The 22562-nt window shown below is 39.0% G+C and overlaps 1 pseudogene; it reads left to right on the forward strand.

Moving 5' to 3' along the window:
* The first annotated feature begins 711 nt into the window (after positions 1-711).
* LOC107533714 (phosphatidylinositol N-acetylglucosaminyltransferase subunit C-like) lies at positions 712-21356 on the forward strand (annotated as a pseudogene).
* Positions 21357-22562: the final 1206 nt, after the last annotated feature.

Raw genomic sequence — 22562 nt, forward strand, 5'->3', positions numbered from 1 at the left:
AAGAGTCCCTGTCCTGGGCATCGTGAGACTTGGTGTGTCTTCTAGTTCTGAAACATTTCAGATATATGAATTTGGAGGAATTTATTTCATGTTCCTAAGTTTTGGTTTCCTCATCTAGGAAATGAGAAATGTTCAGCGATATCGCTAAGGTGTCTTACATTTCTCACTCTCTGTGACGCTCTGCTAAACTCAGTAAAATGCCCTCAAATCACATAGAGCAGATTACATTGACTAGCTTTAAAAGGAATGAATAAACTCAATCTGTAAGCATTAAAAAAATTCAGTAGCACCCCCCCCAAAAAAGGCTACATTCCTCGCCCACACCAAAAAAAATTCAATAGTGTTAAAACACTTCCACTCACAGTCTTTATGATCTCTCGCTGCTCTGGTTTGTTGATTTTTCCGCTTGCCGTGCTCGATATCTCCCATTTGCTCCTCACGTTGACTCTCCATTGTTTTCTACCCTGGGAGGCTGTCATGTAAGGACTGCAACACAGCTCTGTCCTCTGACTTCCAGGCGGGCTCAAGGAACTGACAGCAGATTGAAAGGAGGGCAGAGTGTGAGGTCGCCATGAGTTAGTTGTATCTCTCAACCAAAGGCCACAGCTCCTGGAAAGCATCCTCTCTACATAACTGTCTCCAGGATTTCTTAATGGCTCTTAGTCTGTTCAGGCTGCCCTAACAAAGTGCCGTAGCTTATAACCAACAAGAATGTATTTCTCACAGTCCTGGCGGGTGGAAGGCCGGGGTCAGCGTAGGGCAGACTCGGTGTCCGACGGCGCCCGCTTCCTGGCGCAGACCGCTGAATTCTCACCGTACCCTCACGCGATGGGAGAGGGGCTAGAGAGACTCTTTTATAAGGGCGCGAATCCCATTCGTGATGGCTCCACCCTCACGACCTAAGAACCTCCCCAAGGCCCCATCTCCTAATATCATCACATTGGGGGTTGGAATTTGAACGTATGAATTTGGGCAGGGACACAAACACTGAGTCCGTAACAGCCTGTCTTCTCTTGCTACCTTCACATCTAGGGGCACTGTGTAGTCCCTGTGATTCTCCTTACTCTGTGCATATCTTTGAAAATTGGCCTTTATTCAAGTCTCCCCAGATTATCCAATTTGAATGATTCGCCTGTGGCTTGTCTGTCCTGAGACACTCAATGTCTTGAGATGCAAGTGTGGAAGATTGAAAAGGCCACAGTGCTTATGACTTCAATATATCGATTTACCTCCAATACATATCCCCCCCCCCCCCCTTTAATTGTGACTCTGAGGAAAGATGAGAATCTCTGTGCAGTGCTGCTTGGCTATGTAGTACTTGACCTCTGTACGTGCTTGTATTAGACAGGATTCAGAAGTAGATACTATAAACCAGTCTAGTAGTTTAAGCAGAAAAGTAGCAGGTGCAGGGAATCAGATGTTCAGAGTTAGAAGGGCTGGAGGAGTGGGCTCTAGGCTGGGCCTGTGGTGATGACTGTCAGAACACCTCCACAGAGCTGGCCGGTCCAGAGAGCTCTCTCTGCAGCATAAGGAAGCTGAGGGAGTCAAGGGGTCCCGTGCCACCTGCGAGCTCCAAGATCACACTGCTTTTGCCACAATTCAGGAAGTGGAAAGTTGTAGCCTCAATTATTGGCCCAAACCATGTGTCCTTGATTTGTACCATCAAAATGAAGGCCTTCCTTCCTTCCTACTCGACTCAGTTCTAAATTCAGTTTTCACACAAGTGCATCTAATTGGTGGAGTCTAAATCATATTGCTAGTCGCAAACGAGCCTGGGAAATGCCAATTTTAGCTTCCCAGACTCTGTTGTATGGGAAAGCACTCTAGAAGGAGATTGGGATGAATTCTGAGCAAGCCAATCTATTCTGTCACAAGATTATTTCTGAAAGCACGTTTCAAATGGCATACTAAAAAAATACATGAAATTTGCAGAATTTTTAACAAAGAGACTAGAATTTAAACCTCTGCTCTAGGATCTATTAGCTGGCTGACTATTGGCAGGATGCACTTAATATTACTAGATCTCTTTTTCATCTGTACAATGGGAATAATTATATTTACCTCCCAGAATTGTCATTCATTTATCAGATTTAATACTGTTAATTAGTATAAAAAGATTTTTACTGGTTTTTATAGTAATACCAGTATTTTTAGTTGGAAGTTACAGAAATCTAACTGATTGGTTAAGCCAAAAAGAAATTTATTAAAGGATATTTGGCAGGTCACAGGATTGCCAGGAGGGCTAGAGAGCCAGAACTTGGCCTCGGACAGGCATTAGAACTGGCCTGAGGACATTGCTGCTGCCTCCACAACCCAATTCCGCATTTCCCACAGCCAGCAGGAATTTTACTGAAGCAGGTGCTACTGGAGCTCTGTTAGCAGAAACTCAGCAGTGCCACCTCTGAAGGCCAAGGACAGTGGTGTCACTCTTACTGGCAAAAATGGATTCCATGTGGCATTTTTTCTTCACATTAGTCTCTTCTCAAAGGACACTTCACAAGGGTGACTGGGGGGGTGGGGTGCAAAGGCCTGGGTCATATACTTGTACCAGCTAGAAAGAAGGTTAGGGGAGCACAATTTCTAACTTTTAACTTGGGGAGCAAGGAAACTCTCTAACCAAAGGGAGAGAGTTCACAAAGTCCCGGGCTCCAGACAAATACCCACTATTATGTCTTCCAAGTGGCTAAGTCACCGGGAGGCAGGAGACAGTGTGGATTTAATTACTGGGAGACAGAGTCTGAATGGCATTCTTGGGTCATCTGTCTACTTACCTTCTGTTCAAGGGAGGGCAGGGCACTTTGCATGATTGCTCACCAAGACTGGAAAGGGAATTGTTTCAAGATGCTCTTAGCAGAAAAAGATGGAGTGAATGCCAGACAGACAAAATTCAAAGATGTTCATTATTTGTTCACAATGTGCTAAGCACTGTTTTAGGTTCCCTAGATCCAAAGATAAATAATGATGTTGACTAACATTTATAGCATTTGATTGGTGCCATGAATTTCCTATGCATTATTTCAGGTTTTCTTTATTTTAATAAATACTGTAAAGTAGGTACTCATTTCTTAGGTTAGTATTATTGGTTTAATTGTGTCCACCACCACCCCAAATTCATATGTTGAAGTCCTAACCCTGGTACCTCAGACTGTGACTTTATTTAGAAATTGGGTCATTGTGGATGTAATTAGTTAAGATGACATCGTTAGAGTGGGCCCTAATGCAATATGACTGATATCTTTAGAAAAAGGGGAAATTTGAATACAGAGACATGCACACAGGGAGAGTGCCATGTGAAGATGAAGGAAGGAACACTAAGTACTGCCAGCAAACCACCAGAAGTTAGGGGAAAGGCATGGGCCAGATTCTCCCTCATAGCCCTTAGGAGGAAGCAACCCTATTCAACACCCCAGTCTTGGGTTTCTAGCTTCCAGAATTGTGAAACAATACATTTCTCTTGTTTAAACCATCCAGCTCATGGTCCTCTGTTATTACTGCCCTTGAAACTAATGCAATTGAGTTTCCTAGAAGCAGAGCCTGAGATGGAATTCTTATTCTAGAGACCTATTGAAGGAATACCTTTCTCACTTTCTCCTGTGTTTTCCAAAATGATCACAGCAATATTTTTTGTACCATAAAGTCTTCATATTTCTTCTCAAGTTGCCACGCCTCCATCAAGAAGTGAAGTTTTTGAACTTGGGAGGGCCTTGTGTCTTGATTAATAGAATAAGGCAGAAGTAACACTGTGTGACTTCCAAGTTTAGGTCATGAAAAGCAATTCAGCAATCATCTAGTTCTTTCTTAGGATACTTGCCCTTAGAACCCAGCCACCATGATATGAGGAAGCCAAAATTAGTGCATTCAGGAAGACCACACAGAGAGGGACTAAAGTCCACAGTGAATGAATGGTTTATATCCAGACATGTGAGTGGTGAGACTTCAGATGATTCCAGTCCCCAACCTTCAAGTCCTCCCTCTCACAGATATTAAGAAACAGAGAAAAGCCACTCCCACATAGTTCCTGACCCATAGAATCCATGAGCATAATAAATAGTCGTTGTAAGCCACCACGTTTTGGGGTAATTTATATTGCAGCCATAGCAACTGGGAGTACATGGGAGTAGGGTGTAGCTGTAACAAAACTCTAAAAATGTGGAAGTGGCTTTGGAACTTTGGGGCAGTAGATGGAAGGTGAAAGGGCCTTGAAGAGACTGGTGACAGAGTCTCATGGCCTTCAAGAGGGCTCTCAGAGAGGGCTTACAGGAAAGTAAGGAAAATGTTATTCAAAAGTGGAGAAAAAAGATCCGTGTTATGTAGTGACATAATGTTTAGCAACACTGGGTGAGTAGAAAATATACCTAATGAGCTGGATGATCTAACTGAGATTTCCTGGAAGAATGTTGAAGGTGCCACTTGGCTTCTTCTTGCTTAGAGTAAAATGTGACAAGTCAGAAGTAAGCTATATAAAGAGCTGAATTTGAAAACAAAACTATCATTTCCAGACTCTTTAAGAATGTTAATTAAGATAAAGCTTCACAGCAAAGAACAAATCCAGGGAAGAACTGTGAGACCCATTTTTACGATCTCAGAAAAATCTAAAGTGGTTTCCTCAGACAAAACTTAGACAAAAGGCCCTCTAAGTGTCTGTATTTAAAGAGGATTTCTAAGAATCTTAAAGGTGTTGTCCGTCAGGAACATAATAGGAGGAGCAAAGTAAGAGAAGCTTATCTCAAAGAGATCCATGGATATAGATTTTGTTTAATGGAGTGGATTATAAATTGATTCATAAAAACCCCACAAAGGTTTGAAAATTTTATCAACTTGGACTAAAAGATATAGAGATAATACAAAATGAAAAGAAAACTTGGTACTCTCAATTTTGTATGGGCAGAAAATTCCTCAGCTGCAAATGTGGGCTATTTTCTACGGAGTGTGAAGACATCGAGAATATAGAGGATAGAGCCAAGAGCCTTGGTGAATCGTTCCCAGACAGTAGGGCTGATCCTCTAATCAAGGAACTGACAACAATATGCCCAGCTGGATTTTAGTATTGCTATCGACCAATAACTTCTCTATCGTAGTTATTTTGTGCCTGTCCCATCACTGTATGTTGGGAATGTGAAGAAAAGACATTTTATCTCTTTAGTTCATAGGTCCACAGATTAAAAGGAACGGTTCCCAGGGAGCTGTATGTGAGGAAATACATTCAAGGAGGCTTGTCCGTACCTAGAGTTAATCTAAATAACAATATTTCCCTTACCCCTAAGCACCTACATAGTGCCTGACATACAGAAATTACTTAGAAAACATTTGGTAAATGATTGCATGAATAAAAGAATGTTACCCATCCTACTGGAAAAATAGGCATTCTAGTTAGTAAAAGTATTTATGGACTGGCATAAGGATATATATATATAACTGAGAGTTCATAAATAAACCCATATATTCATGGGCAATTGATTTTGGACAAGGGTACCAAGACAATTTAATGAGGGTAAGAAGAGTCTCTTCAAGAAATGGTGCTGAGAGAACTGGATATCTATATGCAAAAGAACAAAGTTGTACACCTACCTCATACCATACACAAAAATTAACTCACATTGGATCAAAGACCTAAAGATAAGAGTTAAAATTATACAACTCTTAGAAGAAACTGTAGGTGTAAATCTTTGTGACCTTGGATCAGACAATGGCTTCTTAGATATGAAACCAAAAGCACAAGCAACCAAAGGAAAAAAAGAAAAATTGGACTTCATTAAAATTAAAAATGTTTATGTTTCATATGACTCTACAGGAAAGTGAAAAGACAACTTAAAAGAATGGGAGAAAATATTTGCTACCACTGTTCCTCCTCCACAATACCTCATATACTATCCATTCTAAGTTCCTCTGATGCTTGACTATTACCTCTCTTTGTTTCAGTGACTAACCTGATGGTGTGAACAAAAGTCCACATTCCTGAGGGATCTGAGTCATGTATTTGGTTTTGATTACTAGCCCTGAAGGCAACAAAATATAAAGTATATGGATAATATAAGGTTCATCCATCTTGTAGCATATATTAGAATTGCATTGCTATAAGGCTGAATGATACTCTGTTGTGTGTACCACATTTTGTTTATCCAGTCATCGTGGACGGATACTTGGTTGCTTCTTCTTTCAGCTATTGTGAATAATGCCTCTTATAAACGTGAATGTATAGAGTATGTTTAAAAATTTCTAAGATATTTTAGATTCCCTGATTTACTGAGTTAAATCTTAGAAGTGGGAGAAGAACAGTTTGGAAGATGTATTTTATATTTTCCAGGTGGTTTAGGATATAGTCAATGTAGTCCTTGGATTGATAGTTGGGAGTCCAGTGACCCCACACACAGTAATTTATACTAGTCTAGCAAAACCAACCCAGAATAATAAAGGTTGTAAGGTGTGAGTTCGGTGTGTTGTTAAAAACTGAGGAGAATTTGGACTAGACAGAAATGAGAAGTGAAGGCATTTCAGGTTGAAGAAAAAATAAGTTTAGAGGATAAGAATTATGATTTTACTTTTCTAGGTGTCCTTAATTATGGAATCATAGCTCATTCAAAATCCAAATTGACTCATGGTATATTTTCATTTGACCGTTATTGAAAACAACGCAAAGTATTGTTCCACAAAGTATATAATAAATTTTGTTATACTTATGAAACTCTCATTAGAGCAACGATATGGATATGATAAGCTTAACTTTTCCATACACATCTGTTGGTTCTCTAGTGTGAGGCTGGAACACCAGGAAGGAAAATTTGATGCAGAAATACAACCTCTTAAAATGGAAACTCATCTAAAATTGTCTTTCGGCCATGATGGACGACCGTGCAATTTGTAGTATTACAAAATCATCCCAAACTCTTTTTCCAATAGCTGAGAGAAAGTGTCTGTTGAGATTTGATCCAACATGGAAATGAAATTGCAAACATTTATCAGTTTCTTTGTTGCAGCTTTAATCTAGAGGAATGACTCTGCCAGAAATCCTGCTTTTTCCCAATTCATTTCACCTACTTCTAAATCAATACATTGATAGTATTCTGCCCCCTTTGGTTGAGTTAAATTAAAAACAAATTTATTCTTTTTACCCTAGAAGGATAAACCTTTTCCCCTATAAGGATGTTAACCCAGCTCTTTAATTTATTCTCCAGGTAAAATTGTATGTGTTTCTGATTTATCTGTTTTTAAAATTTCTCATTTTTATAAATTGCTTGGGTATGGCCAGGAAAATTCCTCCCATCATAGCTATAAAATAAAATTTACTAACCCATTTTCATTTTGTAAGGGAACTAGTGATACTCACTGTGACTGCATCTTTTCAACTGCAATTCAAGTCGTTATTTGATGCAGTGTGACGTCAACTGAAATGTACGTACTGTGCTAAGAGACTGTCTTCCTCCCCTGGACTTCTTTAATTAATTTATTCAACAACCACAAAATAAAGCACCAAATATGTGTCAGGAACTGTAATTAGTGAGGAAGAAGAGAGTTTCTCATATGTAGCTTATAGTTAAGTGAGAGAGACAGACTTTTATGAGAGAATCTCACAAATAAATGTATCATTTCTATACTTTCAAGTAGCAAAATTCACTCCATTTCATGCTTTGAGAGTGATTAACAAGGATCTGGTCTGTTTGAAGACTCAGGGAAAGCACTTGAGCTGAGTTAAAGAGTAGGTGGGATAAGAAGCCTAACATTGGGTGTGTGGGGGACCAAGAAAGTCTGAGGAAGAAGCAATGGCATGAACAGAGGTTAAAGGTCAGCCGCTGTGGATTGAACCCAGAGAGCAGATGTAAATATGCTTCAAGTTGTATTAAGGACTTTTGCCTTTATTCCATGTGCAATGGGACAGTGGCTTGGATAGATATTAGCTAAGAATCTTTCAGCTACGAGTGATGGAAAACCCAGTCTAACCTGCCTTAACCCCACTCCACCACCCCAAAATCATTGGCTTATGCGATAGTGATGTTCAGAGGTCCGATGCTATCCGAGCACAGTTTTATCCATAGGGGCAGGATGTCTTCAAGCCCCAGTTCTGGCTCTCTGGGAGCCCTTGACCCTGCTCTCATCCTTGTTCTAGCTTAATCTTCAGTCTGGTTCTCATCGTGGTCACAAGAACCGATGACCCTGATTGGATTTGCTCAAATTAAACGCCCCCCCCTTGAACCAATTCCTTTGGCTAGGGGAATGCAGTACTTCAAGTGGTTTAGGGCTGGGTTAAGTGACCTTCTCTAAATCAATCTCTGAGGTTAGGGGAGAAATGTCAGTTAGGGGAACTGTAACTCTGGAGCTGGAGGTGGGGGTAATCCCAAAACACTTGGGGGAAGTGGTTTCGTAAAAGAAATTTAGGGTGCCATTACCATAGGAAGGGTGGAAATTTTCTGGAAAGAAATCATCAGATGTCTGGTAGACTTCTGAAGAGTTTTAAGCAGCTAGGAATAGAGGAAGTAACATAAACAGATCTGCTTTCACACACACACACACTCACACACACACACACAGACACACACACACACACACACACACACAAAGATGGCCTTCAGAGTAGGGAATAGATTGAAATGAAATGGCGGGGAGCAAGAATACACACAGGGAAGACCAATTAGTAGGTTGGAATAGTATGATGATAGCTTGAACAGAGGAAATGGCACTAGAGTTGGGAATAAGCAGAAAAATTCACGAGACATTTAGAAAATAAAGTAAACACAACTTGATGATTAATTGGATATGGAGGAAGTGAAGGCAAAGAAGTTATTAAAGATAACCCCGGGTTTCTGACTTACACATAAATCGGGTAAGTGGTGGTGACAATATATTGATAGGGGTATTAAAAGAAGACCAGCTTTGGGAGATAGTCTCAATTTCAGATTAATTTCAGTTCCTTTTAAGACATCCAAGTAGACTGTCCAGAAAACACTTAGATTGTTTTCATTTACTCAAATACGTTTATTAAAGGTTTTGGGACAAACCACCTTGTTATAGAAATAGATTTGTGTGTGTATTAGAGTCAGGAATATAAGTGTGATGTATGTATTAGATTTGAAATAAGTAACTTCATCTTGTGTGACCGAGTGTAATTGTGAGGCCTGCGTGCCACGATAAGATTAACACTTTGTAGCCCTGGCTTCCAAGCAGGCCCGCGCTCTGTAGGACCCTGATAAGACACACTGAAGACGCACCACACCTTCAACCCAGCTGTTAAAAGCAGCGGCTTTTCGGCCACATCTTTGGATGCTTGTCTGCCCTCCACAGACTTCGTCCCCAGCTCCGGGAAAGCTGACCCTGCCTTGCTCTGCCCTGCACCTCTCTAGGAGACCTTCCAGAGGGCTGCAGTGACCGACGCCGTCGCGGCCGCACCCCCAGACCTTGTGTGTGTCTTTCAGCGGATCCTCCGGGTGGCCTGCTGGTGCCAAGAGCCATTGGGAACTGATAAATAAACCCTGTGTGATTTGCTTTATGTTTGTCTCTGTCTCCCTTCTTGAAACTTGAATTATTGGCTCGGTCTCATTGAATTAAAGTGTCTCTCGACCCTCACGGTGGTATAGCCACGTATTGGGAGTTAGACCACCTGCGTTTATGTCTCCAGAGAAAGTGGGACACACCTTTAGCACTTGGCTACATTTCCCTAACACCCTTTCTATTACAAAAAAGTACAGTCCCCCCTCTCCTTCCTGCCCTACTTATCCATGAGGGATATGTTCCAAGATCCCCAGTGGATGCCTAAAACTGCAGATGGTACCAAACACTATGCATGCTATATTTTTTCTTATACATTATGGATGAAAAGGGGACCACATATGAAACCTGACAAGCTCAAGGGAGGCCTGCTTGGCAGGCTTTACAAACTCAGAGACCTCGGTAACCACGTAAGATGGTCTGAAATTAAAACTCCTAACTAAAAGGAAGTCATGGTGGGTAGTTATGTCCTAGGCCAGTATCTTCCTTGACAAAGGTCAATTGTTACCTTAACTGAGCCCGTCTATTGTCTTTTTTGCATCTACGATAATGTACTTTAGGAATGACAGAGTAATCCGCTTTATTCCAACCCCCTCAGGGCACAGTCTCCCCCCAGAGCACAGACCAGGGAGCCCCTCACTGTTACCTTGTTCCCCATACCCTCTCCAGGTGCTGTAAATGTTAACTATCTTGTACCCACCCGTGTAAAAGAATTATTTGTCTCTTTGCTCCTTATCCAATCTCAGAGATTTTCCCACTTTGCTTTCTCCCGCCTGCCTAATCTACCACCAATGAATTTCATGTAACCTTCCTTACGCCTCCTCTTTTGATTGTAATGTATAAAATAAACTGCTAAATTGCCTTTCTCCGGGGCATTTTCTCAATCCGTTGAGATTTTGTTTCTAGCAGTTGTCATCAGTTCGGCTCAAATAAACTCATATAAATTCTCTACAGGTTTGGATGTTTATTTTCTTTTTCTTTTTTTTTAAAAAATATATCTTTATTGATTTCAGAGAGAGGAAAGGAGGGGGAGAGAGACAGATAGAAACATCAATAATGAGTCATTAATCGAGCCCACAACCCGGGCATGTGCCCTGACAGGGAATCGAATCCCGATAGCCTGGATCCTAGGTCGACTCTCAACCGCTGAGCCACTGTTTCTTCTATCACAACATACATACTTTTTCACTTAAAGGAAGCATTTTATGGCTTTTCTTTGGCATATCTGCATTGCCAGCATCACTACTATTATGCTTTGGGACCATTTCTAAGTAAACTCAGGGTTAATTGAACACAAGGCCTGGGGTTGTGGGCAGTCGATCTGATAACTGATCAGGGAGAGGGAGGATGACATTATCTCTAGAAACTCTTACCAATGCAGAAGACAAAGACTTACATCTGCATAACAACCTAACCTTAGTTTCCTGAGCTTTTTCCTAATAACCTCCCATAACTGATTTCTCCAACTTCAACGTCTTCTTTTGTCTTCAATTGAAGATGGTATTTAAGGTGGTGGCTTCAGCTATTTTGACAAATTATTCAGTTTTCCTGGGTCTCTCTCAGGTATATAGGAGATATACATGCATTCAACTTTGTTTCTCTTCCATTAACCTGTCTTTTATTATAGGGATGTCTCAGACAAGAACCAAACAAGGTAGAGGTAAAATTATTTTTCCTCTCTGTTGATGTAAGAATGTTCAGATTTTTATAAAAATTTATTTGAGTCAAACAGAGGATATATCTGAACGCAAGATCTCAATAGTGTAAGATAAATGCTTCAAAGAAACAACAGTTTGCTGCTTATTTTATGCACATGAAGGTGGGAGAAAGCAAGGCAAGGATTAGATTCTAGGATAGTTAAGATTATGTGCTCTCTCGAGGTTGGTTATGCTTTAGAAGGAAGAGTCTGAAAAGAGGCATTTCAAAAGTGTGTTAACCTAGTTGCACAGAAACAATGGATGGGGCTTGCTTGAGGCAAAGATGAACCGTGTACTAAAGAACCTTATATATCTGGAGAGTGACTACCCACCATGACCTGCCCAGTTAGGAATTTATGATCAGATTGTCACCAGAAAGGGACTGGGAGTGAGATTGGTCTACCCTGGCAGTCTGGAATGTGTGGATTCTTGACTTTGTGCAGGAAAGGTTTCATGATATGAGTCCAGGTGATTTGGAGAGTATATTTATTAAAGCTGGGGACAGTGAAACAAAAGAAGGGCTTAGGATGCAAGAGGCAAGATCACAGCAACAGGAGTGAGCCTAGGCTGAGCTGCCTAGATGCAGGAAAGGAGGTCACAGTAACAGAAGTGAGCCATGCTGGGCTGTGTGGACTCAGGAAACAAGGTATAGAGGAGAAAGGAGGGCCCTTGGAGGCAGGTTCAAGGGGTTAGCCTAGAACAAGCTGCAGCTGCCTGCTGCTGCCCTGGTTGCAAGTCTCCGGGGAATCTTTAGAGCTTAGGCGAAAGAAAGCAAAGATACATACCTGAGGAAAGAAGGTAGGGGGAAGGCATAGGTGTGCTCCAGGGAGAGTGCACACTGGCTCCTTTGTCTTAAGATTTTTAATCTGTTTTCTAAAGGCGGGAGTTTTAGAGGAAGACTCAATCAGAAATTCATCTGTTTTTCAGGTGTGTTCTTCAATATACTGATGCATCAAAAAGAGCATATAGAAAGGTCAGGGTCATTCTCAGGTCAGTTGCACCTTCAACGAATGTCACTGGAAAGAGACCAGGACTTAGGTGGGTCTGCCCCAGCAGAGTCTGGAATATGTAAAACATTTGATCCTAAGTGTCCTTGGTTAGTGTCCTAGCGGTTTATTAAGTGGCTGTAAATTGCTCAGCCTTATTTAACTATCTGTCTCAGTTTCCCCATTCCACTTGCCAAGGAGTTTTCCTTCCTTTTTACTAATTTGCCTCAAGATCACCCTATCAGTTTACTTTCTATAGAACCCCCTTTTTGTCCACACCCCCTACAGAGCAATAGGCTAAACCATATAGCTCAGGTGCACAGTAGGCTGTAACATTTACGTTTGTGTAAGTGCACTCTATGATGTTTGCATAATTATGTTAGACAAAATTGCCTAATGACACATTTATCATTAAGTGGTGGATGACTGTACTTCCAATTTAAATATCAGAAAAAATCATCTCTTTAGCTCTACTAATAGCTATCATGACATTTGAGTAGTTTCTTAGGTTGGGTTGCGACAGAAACTGACTTGGAGACAAGAATGTGAGAGCTGGTAGTTAACTTGGAAGGTGGTCTCTGGGAGCACTTTTAGGCAAGCAGGGAGCTGAGACAAGGAAAGGAAGGAAGCCAATAAAGGATTCATCATTGAGCAGGTTACTGCTGTGGGCAACTGTGCCAAGGGGGAACTCTGGGAGACAGAGTAGAATATTCCTCAGAATTATCCCAATTAAGAGGCAAAGAAGTTGGGTATTTGTCCTTTAGCTTCCATCTGTCATTGGCTGAGGGCTGATTCCAGGGGGGTTAACCCATGTACATCCAGCCTGCCCTATTTCCCTTAGGTAGAAAGTGGCAGGTGCTTACAGCAGGATGCTGTCAGCATAATGTGGATCAGGGACTGTGGAGGGGATACAGGCAGGGAACCAACAGCATCTGTTATAGGCAGAACTCTATTCTGCTCAAATCATAGGCTGATGGCCTTTGGTTCAGTGTCTAATCAGCTTTGGCTCTTGTAAGGATTGCAGTTATGTAATATTAAGAATTTAATAGGCTACTTTTACCAGAGGGATGTGGGCATGGCAAGAACTATTGATTAGCATTTCTAAATACAAGGAGATAAGAAATATGAAAATAATTACAGTGGTAGATTATTTATCTGGGACGGTAAACACCTTAGCATCCAAACAACAGAAGTACTAAAAAGAATGTTGTAGATTAACCAGTGATAGCAATGGTGTAACAACTACGTCGCTGGTAATGCATGTGTTGTGATAATACTTAGTAATTTGTAGGTTTAGGTACACAAAAACTGTTTTTGAAACTTTGTATTGCAGTTATGCAAATATATTCTATATAGGACCTAATCCAAATAACAGAGAGAGAAAAATCAAGAAATGACACTCATTATTTCCTTCCTTCAAGGTTTAGCCCAAAAGTCTGTGTCAGCAGCTAGGGGAAGGGGATGAGCAGTGGTTGTGGTGACTGACATACCATGTAGAGCCTGAGGAGCGTGACAGGGTATCCATGTGGGGAGGTGATAGCCTGGAACAAGGTGTCAGAGTGTGAGTGCAATGAGAAGAGTGTTCACATGGAGGAATGGCAGCAGCAATGGGAAAGCAGTTACACACAGGGATATTAAACAAACATGTGAGTACAGTTGACCCTTGAAGAATGTGGGTGTTATGGGCACCAAGCCCCTGCACAGTCAAAAATCTATGTATAACTTTTGACTCCCCCCAAACTTAAGTCCCTCAGTATCCATGGGGGATTTGTTCCAAGACCCCTGAGCATGCCAAAATCTGCAGATGTTCAAGTCCCTTATATTAAATTAAGTAGAACAGTGCATAGTTGGCCCTGCACATCCCTGGACTCCAAAATATGAATGGAAAATTCTGTTTTCAGTCCACAGTTGGTTGAATCCATGGATGTGAAACTCAGGGATATTGAGGGCTGGCTGTATATTTATTGAAAAAAAAATCAATGTATAAGTGGACCTGTGCAGGTCAAACCTATGTTGTTCAAGGGTCAGCTGTATATTGAAGATAATGGTTGCCCAGATTCTCATTGTTGGAGAAGGTAAATGTGAATGAGAAAACTAGAATGAAACTTTTATTTTTGTATTGGCAATATCAATGAACTCATGGATATCAATAGGTGAGTGGGTACTTGGATGGATGGAGAGATAAATATGGTTATAAATGTATGTATAGATGCATATGTATATACATACATTCCCTAGCTCTGTCCACTGTGAGAGCCTGGAAACAGCAATATCCCAATAGCAATGGGCACATTTAGCATCCAGATCTTGATTTCTAAATTCCATTCTCTGTTTAATGAAACAAGGTAGAGTGGAGGCAGGGAATGTACAAGATGAGCCTGGAATATTTTGTATCAGAAAGTAAGAAAGCATTTAAAAAATAATAAGGTTGTTATAAGAACAGAAAAACCAGCTTTTGGAGGCTCCCACTGGCCAAATCTGGGACAATTCGATCATCAAAATAAGTAACAATAATATGAATTATAAAATCGAATTGAGTAAGAATTCATGAATCCATATTGATATAAATAAGTAAGTAAGTAAGTAAGTAAGTAAGTAAGTAAGTAAGTAAATAAATAAATAAATAAATAAATAAATAAATAAGAAAGATTTTCCTTGTAAATAAAGAAGAAAGTATGGAATTTTAGAAAATCACTATTTGACAACCATAAGAATAATAAGTAATTGAGGAAAAAACAACAAATGCTAAAACCAGTGGGTAACATTTGATGAAGAATGGGATGAAGACTCTCTCAACAAAATATTTTTTAATTAGAAAGTTAAAAAGTATAATTTTACAGAGGAGAAGCTTGGACTTACCTTAATCAACTGTAACTAAAGACTCCTTGAGGGGAGTTTCCTAAAACAAAAGGAGTCACTCCAAAAGCAACGACCTTTTCACTTCCAAGGATCAAAATTCTAACCATCCCAATTTACTACCTTCCACCTTCTCCCTCACTATCTTCTCTTCAAGTGACCCTCCTGACCAAGTACCCTATTTAAAAATCAAAATGAGATCATCTCACTCTGAGTCTTTAAAATATTTCTTTTACTTTTATAGCTGCTTTCTTTTCACAAAAACTTCAAAATAGTTTGAATGGAAATTTTAATTAATTCTTATTTCTTGTTTAAGTTGTGGCTATGTGATTTACAGTGAGAATTCTGACCATAACACATGAGGTTTTGACAGGTTTTCAGAGTCAGAAAGTTGTTGGTAAAAGTTTTACAGGAATTAATAGCACTCTGACAGAGTGTACTTCCTGTAATGAACCTAAAATGGCCACAAATTTTTTGCAGCTCCTCCCATCAAAAGGTAGAGTCTCTTGAATCTGGGGCAGCCTTGTGATTTTGACCAATAGAATATGGTGACATGACATTGTGAGACTTCCTGGCTGAGGCCTCGGAGAAGTCTTGATGCCTCTGCTTTAGCCCCATTGAAAACAGCTGCCATGTGAGAACCCCCAGGTAGCCTACTACAGAGGCCGGGGTGGAGGCAAGCTGAGGTTCCCAGCCAACAGCCACAGTCAACTGGAAGACAGGTAAGTGAGAGCACTCATGACCATTCTGCACCAGCCAATTTGTCAGTAGACACATGTCAACCCATCCAGACAAGGAGAGCAGAGGCAAGTCATTCCCATTGAGAGCCTTGTCCAAAATACTAATCCATAGAATTATAAACCTTAATAAACCAGGAGTCAACAAACTATGACCTGTGGGTCAAATCTGGCTCACTGCCTCTTTGTAAATAAAGTTTTATTGGAAGAAAGCCACATGCCCCCCCCCCTTTTTTTTACATATTGTCTATGGTTGCTTTTGAGTTAAAACATAGTTTGAATAGTTGTGACAGGGATTGTATGGTCTACAAAGTCTAAAATGATCTACTTGGCTCTACATAAAAAGTTTGCTGAGCTTTATTTTAAGCCATTAAATTTTAGGGTGGTTTGTTATGCAGCAGCAGATAGCTCAAACATTCCCTTTACAGAAGAAGAGCAGTCATGTCCTTGCTTGAACTATAATTAATTTCTGTAATTTCATGTACACATGTTGAAGCCTGTGAAGACATTTAACTTTATCAAGACCAACATCTGTTTTCATATGAATAATAATGTCATTTCTCTAAATAGACTATATTAATAATGCAGGACACAATATCCACTTTCTTGATACAAAGCACTGTGTGAATTTAATAACCAGATAAAATCCAATCTGGTTCTTTTCCACCCTCAGAAAATGTTTTACTTAAAAATTATTCATGCTAAAGTGATTTTAACTTGATGTCAGAAATGAGCCTTGGTAGTATATGAAAGTCTTTCAAAGTATAATTATTCACAGTAGAAAGCCAACCTCTAAGTATTACTGCTACATTTTCATAACTTTTGCCTGATAGTCAGCCCTTATCTTATTTTTTTAAAGAAAAGTAAAATATTAGCCTGTCTTCAACCTTCAAAGAGATGAGCCATATTTTCTGACTTGTACAAGGTATTTTAAAAAACTAATTTTAGGGATTGGCAGATCTACTATGTAATCCTGGCTTGTTGAAAAGTATATGAATAGATTTCTTCATGAGCTTGGGAAATATGAATAAATATAATGTGTAAAACACTGTCAAACTCAGATATTTATCTGTTTACTGCAGAAATTTACTATCTATTCTTCTATGCCTAAATACATGGACAATCAGTTAATACTGATTAAATGTTACCATTTCTGCAAAAAAACTATAAAATAAAAGTAAAGGAAATGGGAAATATAATGTATTTTTCCATGCAGCTTTAAAGAGATATGAAATGTACAGCGGGGCATGAGTGTGCACGGTCAGTTGTCCTTGGTCAGCTTTGAAGCATAAACAACCCATGAAAGAAAATAGTGGTTATAGAAACAACATGAAACTGGGATCCTGAATTGCCATCAGTATGAGTTATGATGACTCTGAAGGCCTAACTCCAGGTTACCAATCAGACTTAAAGGATTTTTCTCTGAGATATTTTAGATTGTCCATTCAAATTTTAAGAAAACCTTACACAATTCCTAACTTGATCTCTGCCTTTCCTGCATGCCCATAATTTATAACCCATATCCAATATTTACATTTGTATTTAACAACATATTGTACTTTTATTATCCTTGAACCAGAATTCTAGCATTTAAAAAATATATATATATATCTTTATTGATTTCAGAGAGAGGAAGGGAGAGAGAGAGAGACAGAGAGAGACAGAGAGAGAGAGAGAAACATCAATGATGAGAGAGTCATTGATCGGCTGCAGCCCACAACCCAGGCATGTGCCCTGACAGGAAATCGAACCCCGATCTCCTGGATCCTAGGTCGATGCTCAACTGCTGAGCCACGCCCGGCTGGGCCAGAATTCTAGGACTTCAGGAATGGAAGAGACTTTACAGATTTTCTGATCCACTTGCTTCATTTTGCAAAAAAGGAAATTGTTTCTTTGTGTGTGTGTATGTATGTATTTGGATATCATATATAATATGCAAAAAAAACAACTTATGTATCTTTTTGTACATACCTAACAAAATACCAGATTCTAAATACTTTTGAGTGGAATAGAAAAAATATGCATCAATATCAGCCAGGTGAATTTACTAATTTTAGCAATAATTTAATGAAGGAGTTGAGACTATTCTGGTTGGATAAGAGTCCTGAAAGACCAACAATAAAATTCAAATGGATCTAAAAATGAGACTAAAGATTGAATTTGTCAGTAGTCTTGTGATTTGGTCTGAATTGTGTATCCTTGTTGAAGTCTTAACCCCCTATACCTTGGAATATGACTGTATTTGCAGATAGGGTCTTAATGAAGTAATTAAGTTAAAATGAGTCCATTATGGTGGGCTTTAATCTAGTATTTCTGGCCTCATAAAAATAGGAGATACCACACACAGAGATATATAAACAGAGGACAATATGAAGACATTGGTAGATGGCCATCTACAAACCGAGAAGAGATGCCTTGGAGGAAAACAATCTAGTCAACCCCTTGATTTTGGATTTCTAGACTTTGAAATTGTGAAAAAATAAATTTCTGTTGTTTCAGCCACCCATTCTGTGGTACCTAGTTATGGCAGCCCCAGCAAAATTGGATACCCAGGGCTTGTAAAAATGTGATACCCAGGGCTGAAGATAACCAAATGATATGATTGTCATCTTTATTATGGTGAACACCGCAGTTCTGTTGATGTGACATAAAATTTTGTAAACTGTATACAGTTCAGATATTCTGTGGCAGTTTCTCAGCTCAAAGTTCCACCCAAAGACACACATTTTAGACATCTAAAAATAAATGGAAAACTGTTTAAATTTTACTTAAGTCTCTTAGAACACACACAAAATGACTTGATATTCATAACACATGACAACACTTCCTTTAAAACCTCTTTCCTCATCTAAAAAACCTCCCTTGTCACAACACAGAAGTTAATCCAATTTCTTTCTCTTTTCTCTCTTTTATAAACTTCCCACACTCTCTTAGCCAGCGCTTAGTGGCTTTGCCTTTCTTAGTGCCTCCTCTAGTCTTCAGCATCTCTCCAACTTTTCCAATAGATCAATCAGACCTCTTTCCTCGTATCCACTCCAACCAGTCTCTTAAAAAGGCCAAGGAACTGACCTTGCCAAGAAAGAGCTTGCCTTGACTGAAGGAGGGAGGGGAGAGTCTGTGAACAGTCAGACATCAAATTTTTCCCCTGTTCCCCTGTCAAAAATGCATTAAACTTTTTGGCAGCTGTTTCACATTGTTGCTGATATTAAGTTTACAGTAAGCTAAAATGGCTCAGTGTTTAAGTATTAAGTGAAATCATCCCCATTCCGTACTCAGTACTTTTCTTTTTTTACATGAAATGCAAAATTTTTCATTTCTTCCTAAGTTTCATCTTTTGGCCCAGTATTCCCAAATTCCAGGATCTTTTTGAATTTTTTTTTCTTTCATCTAACACTTAGATGTTATTTCTAGGCTTATGAATTTGATAGCCTGGGACCACCAGCTGAGAATGAGTCAGCAATATACTGTGGCTGTTTTTATAAAGCTAACTGTGATAGTGAAATATATTAATAGGCCTCTGACATCCAAGAGCTAGGAAAGTATCTCTCTGCTAAACTTAGAATTGGTCACGCCCTTAAACTATTGTGCCAAGTTTGGGCACTGGCATTTTAATGTACATGTGAAATGGCAGAGAAGATTTGAGAGAGGAGTCACAAAAAAGAACCAAAAAATGAAATGTCATCAAATTAGTTGAGATTATTGAAACCAGAGGAGAAAAACTTTTATTTATTTACATGAAGCCTCTATAAACAATACATTGACTTATTGTTTTTCAGTTTCTTAGGGAGTCCAAGACAAAACAAGAGGACGTGACCTTCAGAAAATGGGAAACAGCATGAAGGTCTAATAATAGATGATTGCTCAAATAAAGTATGGTTCCTCAGTATAATAAAAACCAGTATGAAACACTTGATAAAACATAGTGAATATTTTTTTTATCATCTCAGAGTAAGGAAGTCTCTTCAAAGAATCACATAAAACCCAAGCCATAAAGTAAAAAATATATATAAATTTAAAATTTCCATTAGGAAAACATAAAACTAGAAAGAAAGTTTAAAAAGTCAAACAGAATAAATAATACACAAAGGCCCAATTTCTTCAATGTACAGAAAAATTGAACAATTCAATGAGAAAAAGACTAATAAGCCGATAGAAAAATGTACAAAGAATTCAAAGAAAAACTTTATGTTAAGATAAATGCAAATGGCTAATAAAATATAGCTACAGTTATTCAATCTCACTAATAATTAAAGAAATGTGTGTTATAACTGGACCTAGATATACGTTTAAAAATCCTGTTAAAATGCAAAGTTGAAAAAGTTTGACAATATCCAGAATTGTCAAGAATATATGTAAACAGGTACTCTTACATACCATTGGTAGTAAGGTGAATGGTATAACCTTCTTGGAGAGTAATTTGGCAATATTAAAGCAAGCTGATTAAAATTTTAAAAATTACACCCTTTGATCTAACCACTATGCTTCTAAAAACTGATTGTCAGATATTCTTGCACAAGTACAGAAAGATAAAGGCACAATTGTAATGCTGTTATAGGAAAAAAATACCCAAATGCCCATCAATTAGAAACAATTTAAGTAAATTGTGGCACATATATAATATGAAATTCTAGACATCCATTTTATATTCCTATGTATTCCTGTGCACACAGACATGGAGAGATATATTGTTATATGAAAAATACATTGTAGAAAACATTATGTATAATATGATCTCGTTTGTGAGGGAGGGACAGGATAACGTGTATTCAACTTGTAACTAACCCAGGTGGCAGAAGGTCTTGTATGAGTGACAGCCCTTTCCTGATAACTATGTGGACCAGCGGTTCCTAGAAGAGCTCCGGGAAAAAAATCAATGCTGGGAAATATCAATATTGAGTTGTGGCATTTGAGTCCTGCATGGTGATACAGCAACTATGTAGTGTCGGTGTTTTGGGGGTCATCTGGTGGTATATGGACAAGGGTCTTCTGCCCCTGCCCCTCCATTGGCTTTTTGGGATTGATCTGACTTCTTCACTGATTGGCTATGTTTTGTTTGATCTCATTGAAGGACTAAAGAAAATCAGGCAAAACCAGTGGGCTGACTATTACTTTCACATATGGTTTTTCTCCAGTACTGAAGACCCTGACAGTCTGTCAACACTGACACCATCTACACAGTCTTCATGCTCTTAGGCCACCTCATCTTCTTTGACTATGGTACCAATGCTGCCATTGTGTCCAGCACACTGTCCTTGAACATGGCCATCTTTGCTTCAGTCTGCCTTGCCTCACACCTGCCCTGATTCCTGCATGCCTTCAGCATGGTGATATTTGCCATCCAGATTTTTGCCATGTGATCCATGTTACAGGAGAAATTGAAGGCATTTACTCCCCGCAGCTATGTGGGAGTCACTCTTCTTTTTGTGTTTGAGAGGCCTGCTGTCCATCAGTGTTGTGGGAGCCATCCTCTTTCCCCTTCTGCTGATGAACATATCCTGCTTCTGCCCTTTCTACCTCATTCACCTGAAGCTTTTTAAAGAAAACATTCATGGCCTTGGGATGAGGCTGAGACCAAAGAAGACTTCTCCAGGTTTCTCAGTTAAGTTAGAAAACTCCACTTCATTATCAAGGCAAGCCTCCTAATTAGAATAAGATTTGAAGGCAGAGTTCTATTCTGGTATCAGAGGACTAATGTGGGTGGGAGAACAGAGATCAAAAGAAAAAGTTGACCAAAGGCTTGAATTGTGAAGATGCTCATCCTTTCTGTTATTTGGTGGATGAAAAAGCTTTCTGGGGTCCTCATGGATGATTGCCTCTCATTTATTACTGTAACAAATGCATGATGTGGAAGTCTCCCAAGCTCTTTTTATGGGGCCAGCATTATACTAATCCCAAAACCAGATAAAGACACTACAAAGAAAGAAAATTACAGGCTAACATCCCTGACAAACATAGATGCTAAAATCCTCAACAAAATATTAACTAACTGGATCCAGCAATACATTAAAAAGATCATACACCCTGACCAAGTGGGATTTATTCTGGGATACAAGGCTGGTATAATAGTCACAAATCAATAAATGTGATACATTTCATAAACAAAATGAAGGACAAAAATTATATGATCATATCAATAGATGCAGAAAAAGCATTTGACAAAATCCAGCACCCATTTTTTGATAAAAACTCTCAGCAAAGTAGAAATAGAGGGAACATACCTCAACATAATAAAGGCCATATATGACAAGCCTACAGCCAACATCATACTCAATGGTCAAAAAACAAAACCATTTTCTCTAAAAACAGGAACAAGACAGGGGTGTCCACTTTCACTACTCTTATTCAACATAGTACTGGAAGTCCTAGCCACAGCTATCAAACAGGAAGAAAAAATAAAATGTATCCAAATTGGAAAGGAGGAAGTAAAACTGTCATAATTCACAAATGACACGACATAGAAAACCCTAAAGACTCCACCAAAGTACTACTAGATCTGATAAATGAATTCAGCAAAGTAGCTGGATACAAAATTAAAATCAGAAAATCAACAGCATTTTTATACACCAACAATGAATTCGCAGAAAAAGAAACTAAAGAAACTATACTATTTACCATTGCAACTAAAAAATAAGATACCTAAAAATAAACTTAACCAAGGATGTAAAAGATCTGTACTTGGAAAATTATAGGACACTGAAAAAAAAAAAAATAGAGGAAGATATAAACAAGTGGAAGGATATACCATGTTGATAGATTGGAAGAATTAATATCATTAAAATGTCCATACTATCCAAAGCAATCTATAGATT

This window comes from Miniopterus natalensis, chromosome 1, assembly GCF_054644295.1.
Source record: "Miniopterus natalensis isolate mMinNat1 chromosome 1, mMinNat1.hap1, whole genome shotgun sequence".
Lineage (NCBI taxonomy): Eukaryota > Metazoa > Chordata > Mammalia > Chiroptera > Miniopteridae > Miniopterus > Miniopterus natalensis.